At 39.3% G+C, this 22,812-nt stretch overlaps 1 protein-coding gene across 1 annotated transcript in view; it reads left to right on the top strand.

Annotated features, from left to right (window-relative positions):
• The first annotated feature begins 2,796 nt into the window (after positions 1–2,796).
• Positions 2,797–22,812, top strand: part of LOC136864520 (acyl-CoA-binding protein) — a 78,502-nt gene continuing 58,486 nt past the window's right edge. Inside the window, exon 1 of the mRNA XM_067141594.2 lies at positions 2,797–2,939. The gene's annotated coding sequence lies outside the window, so the exon portion shown is untranslated. The remainder of the gene's footprint in view (positions 2,940–22,812) is intronic.

Genomic DNA, 22,812 nt, shown 5'->3' with positions numbered 1-22,812 from the left:
TCCTTGTCGGTACTGCACCAATAGAGCAGGGAGGGCCATGTTCAGTGGGACAGTCCTGTGGTCGACCCAGTGAATAATCTCCCCCACTGCTTCCTTGAAGTTCTCTGGTAGGTCGTCCGGCAGTTCCATCATCCCTGTTGCTTCCTGAAATAAAAAGCTGAAAAAGAAATAGTACTAAGAAGTGCTTCCTGGCAAGCGCCTACTGCGTACTTAAAAATACACAGTAGACAATGCTCTTTCGGAAATGTACCAACAAGTACAGCTGCCTGATTAGTACTTAGAAAATACAGATCGGCTGGCGAGGAGAGGGAGAGCGGAGCGAGAGGCACGTACGTCCGTCCGTTACCACGGTCTAGCTCGTCTTCATACCGTGAAGGCCACTGCATAGGCTACTTGAAGCCACCAGCAGTGCCAATGCACTATGAGAGACTTCGTCCCATTTCCAAAAATTGATGCTTGCCTGGCCATCAAATGATATAGACGTTGATTCCCATAGGGAACATGAAATATTTGTCCTGAATGAGCAAATATATAGCACCAATATAATGGTCCGTTATTGGACATTATAAATTTTCCAACGAACTCATTCTTGGTTACCTGCGTTTCGCCCTCGTGTGCTAAGCTGGGCTCATCAGTTGGTACTTAGCACACCCACCAAGACGCATGGCTAGTGCATACCGTGCATACCTATGCAGTGGCCTCCATTCCTATGCATATCTATGTATGGCCTCCACGGTATGTACTAGCCATGCGTCTTGGTGGATGTGCTAAGTACCAACTGATGATTCCAACTTAGCACACGAGGGCGAAACGCAGGCAACCAAGAATGAGTTAGCTAGAAAATGTATAATGTCCAATAACGGACCATTATATTGGTATTAGTGAATGACTCAAAATGAATTAATTTATTACCTTAAAGTTACTTGCTGCTGAGTTTCAATTATTTCCTAACGTGCTATTTCTGCCTGGGAGAAGTTTCGTCACTCTTTCTCTTGGCACCCCGCTTTTCAAGTTTCTTAGCAATTTCTTGGGAGATTTTCTTTTCATTTAAGACCTTTGTGTAATATTTAATAAAAATATATTGGCCAGAATTTTCACACACTTCTTGATAATTCTGGTCAAACGAACACCACACTTGCATACATCATTCGCATTATCAACACTACTTTCAAAGGCTTCAATTCCTAATGCAACTATTGCATCCCTTGGGTTTTCTAATTTAGAAAATTCTGCTTCATAAGCACTACTTATGAGGACCTGAAAGAGCATGAACATTTTACAACACATAGAAACCATAATCGGTGATGGGCATTTGGTCAACATCACAGTGTATCACCATTTCTTCTTCGGACTGTAGCATCTCAACACAATCAGCACAGTTGTTATACTTCGTAAGCTTCTCAATAACCCATGTTAATCGAAAATGTGTACATTACAATCTAAAACGACACTAATAATATTAACAATAACACACGAACACAAAGGTAAACAAACACATAACCTATACGTGACTGAATGGGTTGCTATATTTCTAGCAAATAGATCTCAGAGAATTAGAGTAGGTGAAGCTTTATCTGACCATGTAATAATTAAGAGGGGAATTCCTCAAGGCAGTATTATTGGACCTTTATGTGTTCTTATATACATAAATGACATGAGGAAACAAGTGGAATCAGAGGTAAGGCTTTTTGCGGATGATGTTATTCTGTATAGAGTAATAAATAAGTTAGAAGATTGTGAGCAATGCAACGTGACCTCGATAATGTTGTGAGATGGACAGCAGGCAATGGTATGTTGATAAACGGGGTTAAAAATTCAGGTTGTGAGATTCAAAAATAGGAAAAGTCCTCTCAGTTTTAATTACTGCGTTGATGGGGCGAAAGTTCCTTTTGGGGATCATTGTGAATATCTAGGTGTTAGTATAAGGAAAGATCTTCATTGGGGTAATCATATAAATGGGATTGTAAATAAAGGGTACATATCTCTGCACATGGTTATGAGAGTGTTTAGGGGTTGTAGTAAGGATGTAAAGGAGAGGGCAGATATCCGGTAAGGCCCCAACTAGAGTATGGTTCCAGTGTATGGGACCCTCACCAGGATTACCTGATTCAAGAATTGGAAAAAATCCAAAGAAATGCAGCTCGATTTGTTCTGGGTGATTTCCGACAAAAGAGTAGCGTTACAAAAATGTTGCAAAGTTTGGGCTGGGAAGAATTGGGAGAAAGAAGATGAGCTGCTCGTCTAAGTGGTATGTTCCGAGCTGTCAGCGGAGATGTGGCGTGGAATGACATTAGTAGACGAATAAGTTTGAGTGGCGTCTTTAAAAGTACGGTAGGGAAGATCACAATATGAAGATAAAGTTGGAATTCATTGGGGCAAATATTAATTTATAGGAAGGGGAGTTAGGGATTGGAATAACTTACCAAGGGAGATGTTCAATAAATTTCCAATTTCTTTGAAATTATTTAAAAAATGCCAGGAAAACAACAGATACGGAATCTGCCACCTGGGCGACTGCCCGAAATGCAGATCAATATTGACTTACTGATTTTAAAAAACGGATTATTCCTATACTTCCTTGACACTATTGAAGGCTGTTAATCATAGCCACAAAAGCAGACCCGAAATACTTCAGACGCAACGATTACTTTAAACTTGCAGTCATGATCACACTGATTTCATTTATGGCCCGCGCTGACCGCCATTTTGCCAATAATCGAATCCTGCCTTGATGTCGTCGACATATACACTCTGGTAGTCTGGTCGACATATTCTCTTTGCTGGTGGTGGCAGGAGTGGGAGTGGGTAGTACATATTCTCTTTGGTGGGTAGTAGACGTACACTTTGGCGGGCAGTGTGTGCTGAGAAGGAGGTGTGAGAGTTTAGTTAGTACGACGTTGCGATTGTAAGCTGAGTGCCAACAAATACCGGTTACTAAGGTATGAATTGTACTTCGTAGTTTAAACAGGTGTTTGATTTTAGCTGCCGTGGCTTCTGAAACTGATGATTCTCCTTGTGCATAGCCTGTAGGCTACCTACCAGAGTACTTGGCAGTGTGAAAAAAACTCAGTATTTCAGTCCACTAGATATGATGTAGATTTATACACGGATTTTCTTTATCCACAGACATTGTATGCATGAAAGAGTTTTATCATATCGTTAATTTACATTTTAATCAGCCTTAAACAATTTTCTGATGAAAAGGAGATTTTTGAAAAATTCCTCTAAGTTTACGTATGTAATCTGTACCTAAATTGATGGATATAGTCAACTAGTAACTGTACAAATCTGATTTTCCGCATTCATGGAGTATAAATTATCAGTTGTGTAACAGCGTTCTTTAAGACCTGCATTTTCAAACTCCCACAAGAAGTACCGGTTCTGCTTACTGTAGGAAGACAGGCACATTATAACCTCACAACCTTCACAGTTAAGCCGTAAGCAACAAGTATGAATACAACATTCCATTTCTGTACAATAGTTCAAATTATAGTATAGTACGCTTCCATCAGGATGACATAAAATACGGACTTTTCTTATTAGCACTTTAGCATTGCGACAATATATAATACCTGTACTTTTATGAATCAGTCATGATATATTTTCAGAATATAACTACGCTTAGTGGTTTTATTTGTGGCAAGTTGCTTTACGTCGCGACGGCACAGTTTGTTTTATGGCGACGATGGGAATTTCCACGTTATTATTTTGTTACAATTTTATGTAATAACTGGTGTACGTACCTTTTCTTTATGACTTTCTTCCTAGGACACTGAACTGTTTTGGAAAAAAGCAATCTTTCAGTCTGATTTCGCCCGGTACTTAGAAAAAATTGTTTGACTGGTTCTGAAGCGCGGCGAAATGATTTTTTTTTTCCTTGTAGTTTGCCAGCGATGTTCATTTAATGATTTGGACATTTTTGTTGTTGTTTTATCAATCCAGTTAGCCGGAAGTCAGTTTGAGAAATTCACCCATCTGATAATCGTTTCTAGAAGTACGGTTGAAAATGTCATGGTGTAGCATATTTATACTGTGGTTTCGTGCAACTTTTAACATCACTCATTACATAAGCCCAGGTTTGCCAACTCATGGCTACTGATTATCACCCCGGCTCTGGATAAGGCCTTAAAAATTCTCCAGCTTTAATAAGATAAGAAGATAAACCTACGATTATTATTATTATTATTATTATTATTATTATTATTATTTTCCAACTTGCTTTACGTCGCAACGACACAGATAGGTTTTATTGTGACGATGGGACATGAAAGGACTAGGAGTGGGAAGGAAGCGGCCGTGGCGTTAATAAATAAGGTACAGCCCCAGCATTTGCCTGGTGTGAAAATGGGAAACCACGGAAAACTATCTTCAGGGCTGCTGACTGGATTTCGAACCCACACTCTTCCTAATACTGGCCGCACTTAAGCGACTGGAACTATCAAGCTCGGTCCCTTAGTTTTTCATCAGTAGGCCTATTGTTGTCTCGACTTCATATCTCTTAGCATGGGCGCCCATATGACAGTTTGTAGGTGGGGGGGGGGGGGCTAGACCTGGGGATTCGTAGTATTTTTAATATTTTGGAAGATAAATGGTGACTTGTATTCTGCGGTAGAATAATCCACGGTATACCCTGCCTATTGGTGGGAGACGGTAATACCACTTCTACATAATACTGACTTTTAAATCATTTTCTTGAAAGGAAAACACCTGACTACATTAGATTTTTGCCTTTACCCGAGAGTTAGAGGGGGGCCGCTGCCCCACCTTGCCCCCATGTATGGGTGCCCTTGTCTCTTAGGTATGATGTTCTCTTCTGAAAATATATCATGAGTGATTCATAAAAGTACAGGTATATTGTCGCAATGTATATGTTAATGAGAAAATTCCCTGTGTTTTATGTCATCCTAATCCGAGTGGAAGCACAGTGTACTATAATTTGAACTATTGTACAAAAATGGAATGCTGTATTAATACTTGTTGCTTAAGGCTTAACTATGAAGCTTATGAGGTTCTAATGTGCCTGTCTTTCTGCAGTAGGCAGAACTGGTACTTCTTGCAGGAGTTCATGTATATAACATTTCCCTTCCCTATTTAATCCAACTCGTATACACTGATTGAATGAAGAGTTCGAATTGTCATTCTCTTCCTCAGTTTAATTTTCCTGAAATTCAGTTAAATGAACACTCCTCTTACATCTGTGTTATAATGAAGTGTGAGTTGAAAGAAATAAATGTTTAAGCGCATGAAAAGGATTTTCTCCAGTAGAATCCTTATTGCAATGTGCTTCTACCCAAAACAACAGCATGTACTTTAATTTTGGTCCACTAGGTATGATTTAGATTTCTACACGGATTTTCTTTATCCACAGTCACATTGTATGCATGAAAGAGTTTTATCGTATTGGTAATTTGCATTTTAATCGGCCTTAAACAATTTTCTGGTGAAGGATATTTTTGAAGAATCCCTATATTTTCATGTAATCTATACCTAAATTGTTGGATATGGTCAACTAGTAACTGTACAAATCTGATTTTCCTTATTCATTGAGTATAAATTACCAGTTGTATAACAGCATTTTTTAAGACATGCATTTTCAAAGAGTTTTTAGCAGAGTCCATTGCTTCAGTACACTTCGATGGGCAGCCACAGAGTTTGAATTAACTGTACTGCTTCCAAAGAAGAGCCTCCTTCACTTATTGTCTCATGTTATTTGTATGCTACTGGTAACTGCAGTAGTCCAGATTGTGAGAACCAATTGAAACAATCCTTCTTGAGGATATCTAAATTCCTCGGCAAATACCCCAATGTATGTGAAACTGCTAACTGTAATGAGTGACAAATGAATGCAATGAATTGTAGATTTTGCACATCTCTCTTTAATTCTCCATAAATGCCATTCAGTTTTACTTACCGGTAACATTCTGTTCCTAATGCTATTTAACGGTATACCATTTATTAAGAAATAGGAAAACTTCAAACCGATGTCAGTCTTTGGCTGGGCATGCGGCTCTGAACACATATTCTGGTGAGTGGGGAAGTAAAAGTAATAAAACCTAAGCCAAGGCCAGGAAGCCCAGATGGGGGTGTGGTGCACATAGTCTACTGTAAAGGAGCCGTTGTTTACCTGGATATGGATGCTGCAGCATACACATATTCTAATGTGTTTTTAATTCATGCCTTCATATCCAAATATGATTAACTGGAAAGATTCATACTATTGAGGATTTCTTTATTCAGTGACCCCCTGTGGGTGGGGGGACGCAGACGAAGAATACACCCACGGTATCCCCTGTTCGTCGTAAGAGGTGACTAAAAGGGGCAACCAAGGGATCGAATTAGAACCATGAGACTACTTGTAATTAGTACCATCATGTGGGGAACACCATGGGTCACATTTACTTGCGAGTAGTATCACTGTTAGGTATAAAATAGGTTTTTTTTTTCACTAGCTGCAGTCTCTTAGGTGTGGCCAGTATCCAGTAATCGGGAGATAGTGGGTACGAGCCCCACTGTCGGCAGCCCTGAAGATGGTTTTCTGTGGTTTCCCATTTTCCCACACCAGACAAATGCCAGGGCTGTACCTTAATTAAGGCCACGGCCACTTCCTTCCAATTCCTAGGCCTTGCCTATCCCACCGTCGCCATAAGATCTATCTGTGTCGGTGCGACGTTATGCAAAAAGCAACATAGTGTGAATCAGGATGGGATTTACAGTACCCGTGATTAGTACCATTACATGCGGAACACCACAGGTTTACGTTGCCTGTAATTAATACCGTAATGTGAGAAACACCATTGGTCTGGAAGTTGCCTGTGATTAGTACCACTATATGAGCGACACAGTGGGACAGCATTGCCTATGATTTGTACCCACTATGTGAGGAACATCATGGGATAGTAAGAGTCCCTGTGATTAGTACACCTATGTGAAGAACACCATTGTGTTGCCTGTAAATGGCGCGCGATGTGAAAAATGCCATAGATCTGAGTTGCGTGTGCATATTGCATCGCCTGTGAGTAGTACCATAATGTGTGGAATACCACAAGTTTACGCTACTTTTGATTAGTATCGCAACATGACAAATACCATGGTTCTACTTTACTAGCGATAAGTACCATTATGAGGGGCTGATGAACTGGATTTTGGACCCCTTTAGACAACAAGCATCGTCGTTTCAGGATTGTGCTTTAGAAGCAGTCCCTTGGCTGTAATGCTGTTGTTTTATTAGTTTCTGGGAATGTGGGGCGTTGCAGGTCGGACCCTCTGATTGTTTTAAATTCATATTCACCCATTCATTCATAATCACGCTTTGAATTCTGGTCAGTGGGTGATTTTTGACTTTCAAATTGCCATTACATTTCATATGATTAGGGGCTGATGACCTAGATGTTAGGTCCCTTTAAACAAGCATCATTTATTCAGTGAACAGTACCAGGCAAAGTATGAAGATATTTTAGGAAATTGGTGGAGTAGGCCTATAAGATGTTTGAAACCTAGTGCTGTTTCAGACCACTAAGTGTTGTGAAGACTAGATTTTTAGTATGTGCCTAGTTGCTGAACGCTTCTGGGGGAATAGACAGATGTCATAGACCTAATAGAAGCATATACTGTACAGTATGAAGGCATACCATGGGAACAGTTATTAGATTTACCAGCAGTTATTGGACCAGTTGTGAAAGTCTGTGCAGGATTTAGGTAAATTTATTGTGCATAAAACATATAGCAAAATAATAGGGTATGGCCTTTGGTGAGGCCTGGTGCAGGTCTTTTTCTAGTAGACGGCCTGTAGGTGACCTGCATGTCTGTGAGGATGGGGCTATCTAGGATGATTTCTACTGCTTTAAGAGGCACACATAGGTACCCAGCACCTGAGCCAGACGAATTAACCAATTAAGGTTAAAGCCCCTGACTCGGCTGGGGATCGTACCCATTGGGCAAAAGGCCAGCACCCTAACCATTTAGCTATGGGGTGGGATACTTAAACAGCATGGTGAAGTGTGATTGAGCTGGGTGAAAATGTAGGCCTAAGCAGTTTGGCACTTGCTGATTACTTAGTTTCAATAACAAACTGTGTTCAAAACATGAACTCCAAATATTTTGGAATTTGAAGAAAGTGTTACTCAGAACTTGGCATTTCCAAGATGCAAGTCATATTTATTGGGGAAAAACCTAAGATTGAACATATAGTGAATATAAAATTGAAACGGGTGGAGGATTTAAAGTATGGTACTTAGGATGTGTGTTCTCACAGAAAGATTGTGTAAAAGGAGAAATTAAATCATAGTGTAGCAAAGTTAATGCAGCGAGTTTGCAGACAAAACTGTTCTCTTCTGTATTGGAGTGATAGGTTGTCTTAAGGTCTCGAATACGCAGTCTGGTGGTAATGAGACTGAGGGTGATTGCTGTTCCTAACAGGCAGGGAACTTGGTGGATGAGCTGAGAATATGAACTAGTTTTGGTGGCAGTGATGGGATATTCTATTCATTTTAGTGAATTGATTCATTTGATTCTGCTTATCTTAGTGAATTGATATAGTGATTCGATTCACTGCACACTAAAGTCACTGTTCCTATTACATCTGTGCAGTGTATAAATTTGCTAATTACTTAGTGTCAATAGCAAACTGTGTTCAAAACTTGAACTCCAAATTTTTTGTGTTTATAGTGCGCATTGGTATCACCTAAATATCACTATAAAATTTGTCACAAATGGAACATAATAATTACTTTTACACATATTGTGGCTACTCCAACCACTACTCTTATACCTTCATATCTTCCACACAATATAAATATTTGTTTGAGCGCCAGTTGCTTTTTTAAGAAAAACAACAAAATTCGGTAGAGCATACCTCTTATATCAATTATCTCAAGGCGTGAGGTGATAAACTCACATATCTTGCAATATACAGGGATATGGATCAGGAAAAATATTAAATTACTGTTGCATTTCCACAATTGAGGATTGTACATGGAACTGGAATCGCTTATTATAATTAAAATAAAACTGAGTTTATGACTATAATTTACGTCACAATGAACAATCATTGACGTCTTTTAATTTAACAAAAGAAATATATCGTGAGATTTTCGGTACTAATAAAAGGAAAATTTAATCTAAACAAAAAAGCTATTGGCATGAACTGGAAGTGAGATGTGATATCGCCGCTGATTACATTCTTCATGTTATGAATGCATAACATGTCTGATGCTTTAATTACCTGATGTCTGCATACTCCGCTGTTGAACTTGAAATTCTTGGGAAAACCTGTGAGCTGAAGTCGGGAGCCGTCTGCTGTTATCTTCTTATATAACAAGGAGTTGGCCTACATACCATGTACGCGTGTAGGGAGTTCCAATGTAATTACGTCCACTCAATATATTATAAATAATTGGAAAATATTATTGAAACATCTTGTGAAGTCCATCCTCACAAGAAGATGTTTCTTTATCAGCATAGTACCCATCTCTGCTCGGATACAACCACCACTTGTAGATCTCCTCGATTATTACTTCTTCAAACACAACTCTTAGCTCTGACCATCACACTAAGACCACTTCTTCCATTTGATACATCTGACTGTTACATATGATCTGCACGATATGAACTGCTTATGATACTATGAACTGAGTAACTCTCCCCATCGTAGTATCACCTTATATCACCTCGCGATGACGACTCCTCTCCCTACTCACTGTTCATCCCTTCCACTTCCACATACAGTAGCTGGCGAATACTGACACTTGGTCGCAATCACGTGCCCACGCACTGATGTCATCAGTCACGCGTTGTCACAGCGTACCCAAGCGGATCGAGAATGACTGTGCTGAATGCGTCACTGGGAAATCTCCTTGCACAGTTAAACATAGCCTCGATTGCAAAATACTATGCCAGCTCATCTAGCCAAAGTTACAAGCCACAGCATGACAATATGAAACCAACAAATCTCACTTACTACAATACAGAATAATTACAAACATATTCACTTAACCTATGATGAAATACAATAATATCCGTGATACCTAATTATTACAGTCTAAATGATGAGAAACAGAATATATAAAATCTAATGAATCGGGTTAATAATAATAATAATAATAATAATAATAATAATAATAATAATAATAAATACTGAATGGAATCTGTAACCCTGTTGTACGGTTACAATATCAAGTGAAAAATCCCTGGCAAATTAAGAAATATGTTTTTTGGAGAATATGAATACGTACTTCACTACTTTACAAGTACATTTGGTGTTGCGCTCACAGTGACACACGTATGTCTTTTGTCTTACACTTTGAACAATTTCGTGTGTGATATCTGTGTTCACTGAAGTTCTTTGCTTTCGTTTCATTCTTCACTTGTCAATTACATCATTTCATGAATTGTATCGCGATATGCAATATTTAATAGGCGACAAAATTATATGGCCAATGTACATAAGAAAAACTCAGTGGACTAGTGATTTCGTTCGAACAGAAATAAAAATTTTTATTGGTCCAGGGATCATGCTATTTTTCTTTTGACCTCCATTTTGCTGTTTGTACTGGCCAAAGATAATGAGAATCTAGACATAGCACTCCCATTCCACGGTGCTAGCCCTGGACCTGAATAAAGTAACAAAAGACGGCACCAGCAGCGAATGGACAAAGATAATGAGAATCCACAGACATAGCCCTCCCATTCCACGGTGCTAGCCCTGGACCTGAAGAAAGTAACAAAAGACGGCACCAGCAGCGTAGTAAGACATAAACCAGTCCTGTCTACAAGCCTTAAGTATGTTTTCATATTTCTCAAATAACGACGGTATTTCTTAATTTGCCAGGGATTTTTCACTTGATATGTGTAAAAGCAATTATTATGTTCCATTTGTGACAAATTTTATAGTGATATTTGGGTGATACCTTTGCGCATCATACCCTTTTTTGTAATTTGAAGAAAAAATTGAACTGCTTCCTATACATCATCTAGCTTTCAAATTCAGGTTTCTCCTGCAGCCACCTCTTCGCATCATGTTATGATTTTACAAAACCTTTCCCCACAGTGACAACTCCATTAAATGAAATATACCTATTAATTGTTTGTCTAGTCTTTTCTTAAATGATTTCAAAGAATTTGCTAATTTCACTGTATTCATGGTTTTCTGATTCAACATCTTTTTAGTTATTGCATCAGTTGGCTCACTTACTCATTGTCCAAGTACACCAGTGATCTTGTGATTCAGTGATTGAAGTCTTGTGCAATGATGCATCATACAAACTGAGAGAATACTGAGCAGTTCTTCCCAATATAAAACAGATAGCGGTCATGGGCATGACACAGTGTAGGCTAGAGAGCCTAATTGTTGAATGTTAATAAAGTTATGATACTAAGATTCATTAAACCAATAAACTTACTAGCTATTTTGAAATTATGTTTTGACTATCGTTTTAACACTGCAAATAAATCCAACTATTATTTAAACCTCCCTGTAAGAAGACAGGGAATGCAAGTGGGGATTTATTTTTGAATGAGCTGAGAGCGAGAATCACTTACAGCGTACGATTCTTCCAGCGAGCTATGGCTCTGTATCTCTCTCCCACAGCGCAAGTTTGGCTGCCTGCCAATGTCTAGTGCTCCGATAATGAACCGTATGTGTTGTCTTTCACTGATACGTGAGTGCGCCACTCAGCACTGTCTGCTGCGAGTCAGCTAAATCGTGTGCCGTGAGCTCGCTGTTGCTGCGGTTGGATTCACTCACAGTTGAATGAATCAACACACTGCTTCAAATCGCACACGTGGTAGCAAACACTATTTGGTGGTAGGGATGTGGGAGGTGATGGAAGCTCATTCATTCACATGCTTGCAGATGAAATGTACAAGGCCATAAGTCTAGGCTATATTAAGATGAATCTATGTGAACATTTATCTTGATACAAGAAAAACGTGCCTAATACACACATTTGCAAGATTTGGACAAGTTCAATATCAGCAAATGCATGTTTGACCAAAATACTCAGTTGTATCATAACTGACAGTTAGGCCTACAGAATTTGAGGATTTGGTCCAGATCCTGGGAATTGAACATTCATTTGAGGTCTACAAATTCAATTACTATTAGCTTATCAATTATAAATGTAATAATAATAATACTTTATTTATAAAACTATTTTACATTAGATGTGTTTATAACATGGTTCAGGGTGTGGGTTACTGTAGTCATGTCCTAGTTCATGAACCATGGGCAATGGCTGAGTGGCCTAGTAAGTAGTCCTGAGAGTCAGGATGCCAGTTGCTATAGAACGGGAGTGGGCATCTTGAACATATTTGGAGTCATGGCCCTCCTTTTGCTCAGGCAGCTAGGACTATTCAATCCACCAGTGGTCCCTAACCTGTTAAAGTAGAGATACTCACTTGGACTCTGTATAAGTAGGGTAGCATCCTGCTTCATGAATTTACGGAGCGCAGAACATTTTAAGCAAGCCTTGGACCTGTGGGAGTAATGGAGTCCCACTCTCATTTGACAGGCGAGGGACTCCTTGGAAACAACTTGGCGAACAAAATGGAATTCGATGGGGAGCTATCAATATTAATGGGGCTTACGGAAGAAAGTAGAACTGGCCGAGTCAGCAAAGAAGATGCATCTGGATGTGCTAGTAGTAAGTGATATTTGGGTAATGGGAGATAACGAAGAACAGATAGGAGATTATGAAGTGTATTTGACAAGTGTTAAAAAGGGAAGGGCAGAGTCTGGGGTAGGGCTCTTTATCAGGAATACCATTGCACGCAACATAGTTTCGGTTAGGCACGTAAATGAGCGAATGATGTGGGTAGATTTCGTCAGTGGGAGGAATTAGGACAAGAATTGTGTCCGTGTATTCACCATGTGAGGGTGCAGATGAGGATGAAGTTGACAAGTTTTATGAAGCATTGAGTGACATCGTGGTCAGGGTCAACAGCAGGGATAGAATAGTGCTAATGGGCGATTTCAATGCGAGAGTTGGGAATAGAACTGAAGGATACGAAAGGGTGATTGGTAAATGTGGGGAAGATATGGAAGCTAATGGGAAGCATTTGCTGGACTTCTGTGTTACTATGGGTTTAGCATTTACGAATACATTCTTCCAGCTTAAGGCTATTCACCGCTACACATGGGAGGCTAGGGGTACCAGATTCATGACTATATCTTAACCAACTTCGAATTCAGGATGTCTGTCAGGAATGTACGGGTTTTCCAGGGATTTTTCGATGATACAGACCTCTATCTGATCTGTAGTGAACTAAGTATCTCTAGGTCTTGGATAGAGAAAGTGAAATCTGTCTGCAAATGCATAAGGGTAGAAAATCTCTGGGACGAGGAAATTAGAAGTAGATGGGTATGATTAGTGAGAAGTATTGAACAGTGGACAGAAAGCAGCTTCAGGATATAGAAAGAGAATGGGTGGCATACAGGGATGCTGTAGTAGAAACAGCAAGGGAATGCCTAGGAGCAACTATGTGTTAAGATGGGAAAAAAATGAACATCTTGGTGGAATGATGAAGTGAGAGCAGCTTGTAAACGTAAAAAAGAAGGCTTATCAGAAATGGCTCCAAACAAGGGCCGTCGCAGACAGGGAATTGTACACAGATGAAAGAAACAGAGTGAAACAAATAGTTGTTGAATCCAAAAGGAAGTCTTGGAAAGATTTTGGTAATAACCTGGAAAGGTCAGGTGAAGCAGCAGGTGAAACCTTTCTGGGCAGTGATAAAGTCTTAGGAAGGAAGAGAAAAAAGAAATGAAGTGATTTGGGTGATTCATGTGAAATCATAGATCCCAGGGAATCACTGGACAGGTGGAGGGAATATTTTGTAAATCATCTCAACATAAAAGGAAATCTTCATGGTAGTGTCGCGAACAACCAAGCTCATGGGGAGGAAGAAAATTATGTTGGTGAAATTACGCTTGAAGTGGAAAGGTTGGTAAACTCTATTGTCATAAAGCAGCAGGAATAGATCAAATTAGACATGAAAGCCTCTAGTGGGAAGGTGGGGATGAAATGGCTTCATAGAGTAGTAAGATTTTTTAGCATGGAGTGTTGGTAAGGTACCTTCAGATTGGACAATAGCTGTAATTGCACCTATCTATAAGCAAGGGAACAGGAAGGATTGCAAGAACTATGGAGGTATCTCGTTGATTAGTATACCAGGCACCGGGCGAGTTGCCATGCGCGTAGAGGCGCGCGGCTGAGAGCTTGCATCCGGGAGATAGTAGGTTCGAATCCCACTATCGGCAGCCCTGAAAATGGTTTTCCGTGGTTTCCCATTTTCACACCAGGCAAATGCTGGGGCTGTACCTTAATTAAGGCCACGGCCGCTTCCAATTCCTAGGCCTTTCCTATCCCATCGTCGCCATAAGACCTATCTGTGTCGGCGCGACGTAAAGCCCCTAGCAAAAAAAAAAAAGAGGTATACCAGGCAGAGTATTCACTGGAATCTCGGAAGGGGGGGTGCGATCAGTGGTTGAGAGGAAGTTGGATGAAAACCAGTGTCGTTTCAGACCACAGAGGAGTTGGCAGGATCAGATTTTAAGTATGTGCCAGGTAATTGAAAAATGTTATGAGAAGAATAGACAGTTGTTTGTTTCGTAGATCTAGAGAAAGCATGCGACAGGGTACCGAGGGAAAAGATGTTTGCCATACTGGGGGAGTGTGGAATTAAGGGTAGATTAAAATCAATCGGAGGCATTTATGTTGACAATTGGGCTGCAGTGAGAATTGATGGTAGAATGAGTTCTTGGTTCAGGGTACTTACAGGGGTTTGACAAGGCTGTATAATCTTTCACCTTTGCTGTTCGTAGTTTACATGGATCATCTGCTGAAAGGTATAAAGTGGCAGGGAGGGATTGTTAGGTGGAAATGTAATGTAGTAGTCTGGCCTATGCTGACGACTTGGTCTTAATGGCAGATTGTGCCGATAGCCTGCGGTGTAATATCTTTGAACTTGAAAATAGGTGCAATGTGTATGGTATGAAAAATTAGCCTTTCGAAGACTAAACTGATGTCAGTAGGTGAGAAATTCAACAGAATTGAATGCCAGATTGGTGATACAAAGCGGGAACAGGTAGAAAATTTCAAGTATTTAGGTTGTATGTTCTCCCAGGATGGTAATATAGTAAGTGAGATTGAATCAAAGTGCAGTAAAGCTAATGCAGTGAGCTCGCAGTTGCGATCAACAGTATTCTGTAAGAAGGAAGTCAGCTCCCAGACGAAGCTATCTTTACATTGGTACATTTTCAGACCAACTTTGCTTTACGGAAGCGAAAGCTGGGTGGACTCAGGATATCTTATTCATAAGTTAGAAGTGACAGACATGAAAGTAACGAGAATGATTGCTTGTGCAAGCAGGTGGGAACAATGAGATGAGGGTACTCAGAATGAGGAGATAAAGGCTAATTTAGTTATGAACTTGGTGGATGAAGCTGTACGCATAAACTGGCTTCGGTGGTGGGGTCATGTGAGGCGAATTGAGGAGGGTAGGTTACCTAGGAGAATAGACTCTGTTATGGAGGGTAAGAGGAGTAGAGGGAGACAAAGATGACAATGGTTAGACTCGGTTTCTAACAATTTAAAGATAAGAGGTATAGAACTAAATGAGGCCACAGCACTAGTTGCAAATAGGGATTGTAAATTCATAGATTTGCAGACTGAACGCTGAAAGTCATAATTGATAATGTATGTAGTGATATACACAGATGGGACATACATTTTCACACAGAGGCCATTAACCCATTATTCAGTATAAAATAGGGACTGTAGCAAACTGCGTACGTTGTTCGGTCCATCATGAATTGAAACGATACATTATGCACACAAATGCTAAATTACGTACAGTAAAATCCTGATCGTACATGAAGAGATGAGGAAAATAAGGCTGGGCATTGATGGTATGCCTGGACAGAAGTCTACACACACACACACCGATGAAAGCTATCCACAAAACAGTAGTACACATTAGTTGCGACATGAACATTGAGGGGTGAACACAGTTATGAGCCTTGTTTACATTAGAAGTGGATACCTGTGATTCACAGCGGAATGGGGGAAATCAGGAAGGAAACTACAGTTGAAGAAAGAAAAATAATCATAACTCTGCATGAAGAAGGCAAATCATAAGCCAAAATTGCACAAATCATTAAACGAAGCAGATACATAGTGGGCAGTATCATTAAGAAGTAAAAAAAACTTCAAAATCATTGATAAAGAGAGAAGTGGACGTTCCCATAGTCTTACTCTGAGAGAAAAGACTGTAATTAGGATAGTGCAAAAGACTCCAAAAATAGCATCTTCCGAAATTGCTACAGAACTTCCTGAGTAACATGGTAAACAGGTACATCCTAAGACCATTCATAGAACTCTTCATAGAGCTGGATATCATGCCCGAAGTCCCACGAGGAAGCCATTTATCAGCCCAGTAAACAAAATGAAAGTGGTATTTGCTCAGGAGTACATAATGAAGGATGGCGACTTCTGGAAAATAATTATTTTTTCAGATGAAAACAAATTTAATTTTTTTTTGCCATGATGGAAGAATGTCGATGTGCAGGAAAATGAATACAGAGTTTGAAACAGCCAGTCTCCAGGCTACAGTTAAACACAGTGGTGGAGGTGTTATTGTGTGGGGGTGCAAGGCGGCTTCAGATGTTGGAGACCTAATGTTTATAAATGGAACAATGAACTAGTATGTATATTTGCATATTTTGAAAAACATTTTGCGACATAGTGCCCAAAGACTGGGTCTACAGGCTGATTACTGCTTTCAGCAGAACAATGACATGAAGCATACTGCTAATGTTTCTTTAATGGATTGTTTATAATGCACCTCAAACTCTGAAAACCCCTCTCCAGTCCCCCGACCTTAACCCTATTGAACATCTATGGGATGAACTTGAACAACGAGTCAGAAAACACCACACATCCAAAAACCAGCTGAAAGAATTGCTTCTACAAGAATGGTATACTATTGGTGAAGAAATCACAAGAAAATTAGTCGCTTCAATGCCCAACAGATTAAAAAGTGTTATTCGCAACAAGGGAATGCACATACATTACTAAACCATGCACAAATGGTGACAAATGTGTAGTTTAAGCTGTTGTGGGAACATTTATGTATACTCATAAAAATACTAAGACTATTTTTATTTTTAGCAAAGCATTTCTTTTAATTTTTTTAAACTGTAACTAAATATAGTTATAAACGAAAGATATTTCTATTACATATCTATTTTTAAAAGCAATTACTATTGCCAATATGTGCATATGTCAAATGTCTCCACTGCTGTGTGAACACTTATGTCCGTCAGTGTAGATAATGTATGTACGTGTTTATAACAGGAAGAAATTATTGTACAAGGGAGAAATTAGTATTGTAATAACAAATTATTATTATTATTATTATTATAGTAAGTCAAATAAGCAAAGTTGACTAAAGCATTTGGCAGATTGTTTTCTGGCATTTTTCATAGAGAATGTGAACAGTCTAAAATATCAATATCTAACTTATTGTATTGTATTGGACTGTGGAAGGCATAACTGCTTCTATGCCATTTGGTTTCAAAGGGCTGATAGAATCGCATGCATGAAGGTGGAACACAAATGTTGACTTTCTCCAGCAAGTCAGATAATTTTATTTGTGACTTAAGTAGTTTTAAAAAAAAAATACTAATGCCAAAGTTTTAAAGTTCTTGAAGAGATTGTAAGTTGAAAGATTTTTGGAGTTCATTATAATGTATATAGTCATATGAAATACCAATTCTCTAAAAATACATACAAATTTGTTGGCCAACCCCTATCCTAGAAATGGTAACAGTATAGCTTGGATTCCATAGCTTCCCAACTTGTCCGTACCAATCTGATCTATTTTCAGTGTACCTTATCGCTAAACATTGGTACAGTAGCTACAGTTATATCGGTATCACAATGGAATATCCAGCTTTTGAGCCATTTGTCGTATGTTCTGGTAAAGGTAGATATTTTTGTGAGTGGTTTACCTGTATACTTTACCCAAACATTAAAGAAAAAGTGGCTTAAATGCTGGGTCTGCCATTGTGATATGAAACTTATGCAGCCTCAGTACATGGCACACAATTTTTCACAGGGAAATAAATACGTACAGTATTGTTAAATACATATTGCTGCACATATCTCTAATATGCTTGTGATGCAAATAGCCTACAGACTGAGGGGTAAAATAAACCTACGAAAACCTGACGGAGGCAAAATTCGCTCCGTGGATCACAAACTTTGAGGTTTAGAACTTGCTTACTGCGCTGCACATTCGTTGTGGGAATGAGTCGTGCTGGTCTTTGAAGCACTTGAATTATTAAATTCCATGTTCTCAGAATTGTGTGGGAGTTGCATCTTGTAATTTGAACTGTTGAGAGAGTTCTCGCCAAGGCCTGCACATGTATTGCAAGTGGATCGGATTGGTGGGGACAGGTTGGTAAGGTTTCCTTGTGTGTACAATATTCCATTACCTTACATAAAAGTGATTAAAAGTGAGCAAGGTGGAAAAATCTCTGGAATAGGCCTACCTTGTTAATCAACAGAGTATTTGCAAGGATTTTTATTACAGATTTGTTTAATTAGAGCTTAAGGTACAGTCAACCTCCGATAAAGCGCCACCATCCATTGAATAATATTTTATGGCAAAAAGCAGGGGTGGCACTAAAGCAAATTTTAAGTGTAACGTTAAATATCTCTGCCTAAAATGTATTATTGCAAGATAAGAGACTTTATTGAAGAACATTTTTATTATGGTAGCACACTGTGACTTCTGTACTTAAAGGAACTATCAAGTCATTACAATCAGCCTTATCTTTCAAGTCTGAATCCTCACCGTGCTGTGCAGTCTTCAGTATGTCTTGTTCATCTCTTTGTTTTGCTATTGGCTTTGTCTCACAGACACAGGTCTTACGGCGACGATGGGAGAGGAAAGGCCTAGGAGTTGAAAGGAAGCGGCCGTGGCCTTAAGGTACAGTCCCAGCATTTGCCTGGTGTGAAAATGGGAAAACACGTAAAACCATCTTCAGGGCTGCTGACAGTGGGATTCGAACCTACTATCTCCTGGATGCAAGCTCACAGCCACGCGCCCCTGACCGCACAGCCAACTCGCCCGGTGTTCATCTCCTCTAAGATAGACAATTGTCTATAGATGAGAATTCTTCCATTGATAAGAATTCTTCCATTGTTAAAGGGTGCTCGACAGGGGCAAGGTTTCAAAGTCTTTTAACACAATAGGGAACATGCATAATTTTCAAAAATATTTTTTTTGAAAAGTACCCCAATGAAATAGTACGTAAACGTATTACATTGTGGTAAGTTGCCTTGTTTTCTACCATTAAAAACATATTTAATAGCGCCTTTCCGTAAGGCGAGTGAAACGGCCTCTGGCGTAAGCGGCGCGCTGTAACGTCACGATCCAGTACCGCATGCAGCTCTACTAGCCGTTGTGCATCAGCCGTTGCTAAAAGCCGATTGTTTATTATTCATGATCGCGAATAACTTTAAAATGACAGAGGAAAGGTTCAAAACAGCACAGTCAGACAATCTATCATGTGTAGATGTCATCATTCTTGAAAAATAGTGACCTTTGTGGGCGCAGAAATTCGCGGATAAAAAGCAAGTTTGTAAGTGGTGTCTTTTATATACGTGCAATGTACTGTAAGCCATAGTATTACGATAACAACGAACCTGGATAGATATCACATCACTTTCAACATTTCCTTCTAGACTGATTCCCATATTAAAGAATAACATTACATTTTCGGGCTTTCAGCATTAGTAAAGTAAATCGGATTTCAGCACTAACATAAACATATAGGTAGCATTATAGTACTAGTCCGCCTCTGTGGTGTAGTGATTAATGTGATTAGCTGCCACTCACAGAGGCCCGGTTTCGATTCCTGGCTCTGCCATGAAAGTTGATAACAAATAGTACGAGGGCTGGAACGGGGTCTACTCAGCCTCGGGAGGTCAACTGAGTAGAAGTGGTTATCATATTTTCCCACTTCTCCTCCAGGCACCTAAGGCCACGGCCGTTTCCTTCCCTCTTCCTTGTCTATCCCTTCCAATCCTCCCAGCCTCCAACAAGGCCCCTGTTGAGCATAGCAGGTGAGGCCACCTGGGCGAGGTAATGGCCCTCCTCGCCAGTTTCATTACCATACCCAAAGTCTCACGTTCCAGGACACTGCCCTTGAAGCGGTAGAGGTGAAATCCCTCGCTGAGTCTGAGAGAAAACCAACCCTGAAGGATAAACTGATTAAGAAAGAAAGATCATAGTACTATAGAGCTATAATGTATCATTCCCAAAAAAATATATATTTATGGTTGGGACAACTGGCCTACCCACTTCCGGGGCCCATGGAAGAGAAACATTAAATATCTTTGTGGAGGAAAAAAGTTAAACACGATAAATATGACCTCGTCTAGTTTTTCTATATTCGTCCCTGGTTTTATCTCGTCGTAAGATGTGTACTGTTTAATGTAACACCTTGTTTAAAAAAATTGGGTTAAATGAAGAATTTATATCATGTTCAAGTTCATGCTTTCACGTCTCTGCACAATATTTAAAATGCAATTTACCGTTGGTCTTTATAGCTATTGTTGAGAGTGAAGGAGAATTTCCTGTTGTGTATGTTTATCATGAACTCAAGGGAGACTTCATTAGTTAGTCGGAACATAAAAAAAATGAACTCTTCTCAGAAGAACTCTTAAGGTTTCACTTTACTTTTTCCTGCCTGCTGGCTCTTCAGAAATGTGTGCGCGTGTGTTTTGTATTCAGGAATCATTCAAGGCGAATATTTTCGCACTGCAAGATGTGTGTTTAAGGTTATTTTTAATATTTATAACTTTTGCTTTCTCAATGATTCATTTGTTTCTAACATTCGTCCCTGTTTTTATCTCCTCGTAAGATGTGTATTGTTTAATGTAACGCCTTGTGTAATATAAATGTCTACATGCTAGCCTATTTCCCACATTTTGGCCGAAGATGACACCAAACAGCGTCGAAACTAGTTCAAAGTGTAAATATATGTTGTAAATAAACTATAACATTTTTGTATTGAAAAGGTGGACCCTTTTAAGTTTTCCTATCTTCCATTCTCAGTTGAATACGGACAAAAATGAAATTCTTAGAATTAAATAGTTTTCACAAGTCGGGCTGAGTGGTTCAGACGGTTGAGGTGTTGGCCTTCTGACCCCAACTTGGCAGGTTCAATCCTGGTTCAGTGCGGGGGTAGTTGAAGGTGCTTTAATACGTCAGCCTCGTGTCGGTAGATTTACTGGCCCTTAAAAGAACTCCTGCAGGACTAAATTCCTGCACATCGGCATCTCCAGAAACTGTAGTAGTAGTTAGTGGGGCGTAAAGCCAATAACATTAATTACATTTGGCTTTTAACAAGCTGAGCATATCAGGCAAGAAAAGTGTCCTGGTGACATTTTAGTCGTTCAATACAGGAATGTCTTTGGGTGCTTTGACTTTTACTTTTTTGCTATTTGCTTTACGTCTCACCGTCACATATAGGTCTTATGGCGACGATGGGACAGGAAAGGCCTAGGAATGGGAACGAAGCGGCCATGGCATTAGGTACAGCCTCAGTATTTGCCTGGTGTGAAAATGGGAAACCACAGAAAACCATCTTCAGGGCTGCCAGCAGTGGGGTTCGAAACCCACTATCTCCCGGATGCGAGCTCACAGCTGTGCGCTCCTAACAGCACGGCCAACTCGCCCGGTACTTTTACCTTTCAGTTTATTGACTTGGCTTGTATAACCTAAAACTTAGGCTAAGTTGGATAATATTTTAAACATCAACATCACTATTTTCACCTGTGTGCAATTGTTATTTCATTAATATTATGATGATTATTATAATTGAGCATTGTTAACTTACAAGACCCCAACAGACAAGCATTGGTTTTGTGTAGAGTTATACATTTGTTCAAATCACGTTGTTTCCTTTCATGATGTACACGCCTATTTTTTGTTAAATTATAGAGTATTTAGATATAGCCTAAATTTCTTTACAAGTTAAGCTCTTCAATAGATATAAATAACTGTCGCATGCCAAGATAAATTGCTAGAATTGGAGCTGTCAAAATGGTTCATAACCCCTTGAATTTATTATCTTGACATGGATCACCCAAAACATAGGTTAGGTTTGGAGAATACTTTAATAATCAGCATTAATTAATGCACTGTTTATTACTTTCATATTCCAAGATATAATTGAAGCATTTAAATAAAGCATCATACATTAAAATTTAAAGTTTTACCACTAGAACAGCTGACATGAAAAAGTGATTGAAAATTCAAACAAATTCATCTTACGTTAAAATCTTCAAGAAAATAAACTGTAGACTTTTCCGATATATCACCAGCATTTCTGCGGCTCGCCAAAATCCATTTCTCCCTAGTTTTAGCGTCTTTGGAACATTTATAAACAATTTGTTTGGGATGGTGTGCGATGTGCTATTGCACATCGGACCTCTACACCATTTGTAAGTTTTCTGCCTCACTGTCTGTGCAGGATTCATTTTAAATCTAAAATATACCATTCAGATTATTATCCAATGTATAGACCTCGAATTTAACCATACCAGACACTAACATAAAGTAGAAATACGCGAAGTGTATCCTGCTTCTCACCGCACACTGTGTTATTTCGTCTAATTCAGTCAACCTGTACGATGACGTCAGACCAGTGAGATCGCGTACTTGCGTCACGTGACAGTTTCGTACATTGATTTAGATTTTTATCGTGTTTGAAGTTATTATTTGTACATTCTGATCACATTTTTG

This window comes from Anabrus simplex, chromosome 2 (genome assembly GCF_040414725.1).
Source record: "Anabrus simplex isolate iqAnaSimp1 chromosome 2, ASM4041472v1, whole genome shotgun sequence".
Taxonomy (NCBI): Eukaryota; Metazoa; Arthropoda; class Insecta; order Orthoptera; family Tettigoniidae; genus Anabrus; species Anabrus simplex.
The sequence above is the reverse complement of the archived record's forward strand: the minus strand, read 5'-3'. Positions and strand labels throughout refer to the sequence as shown.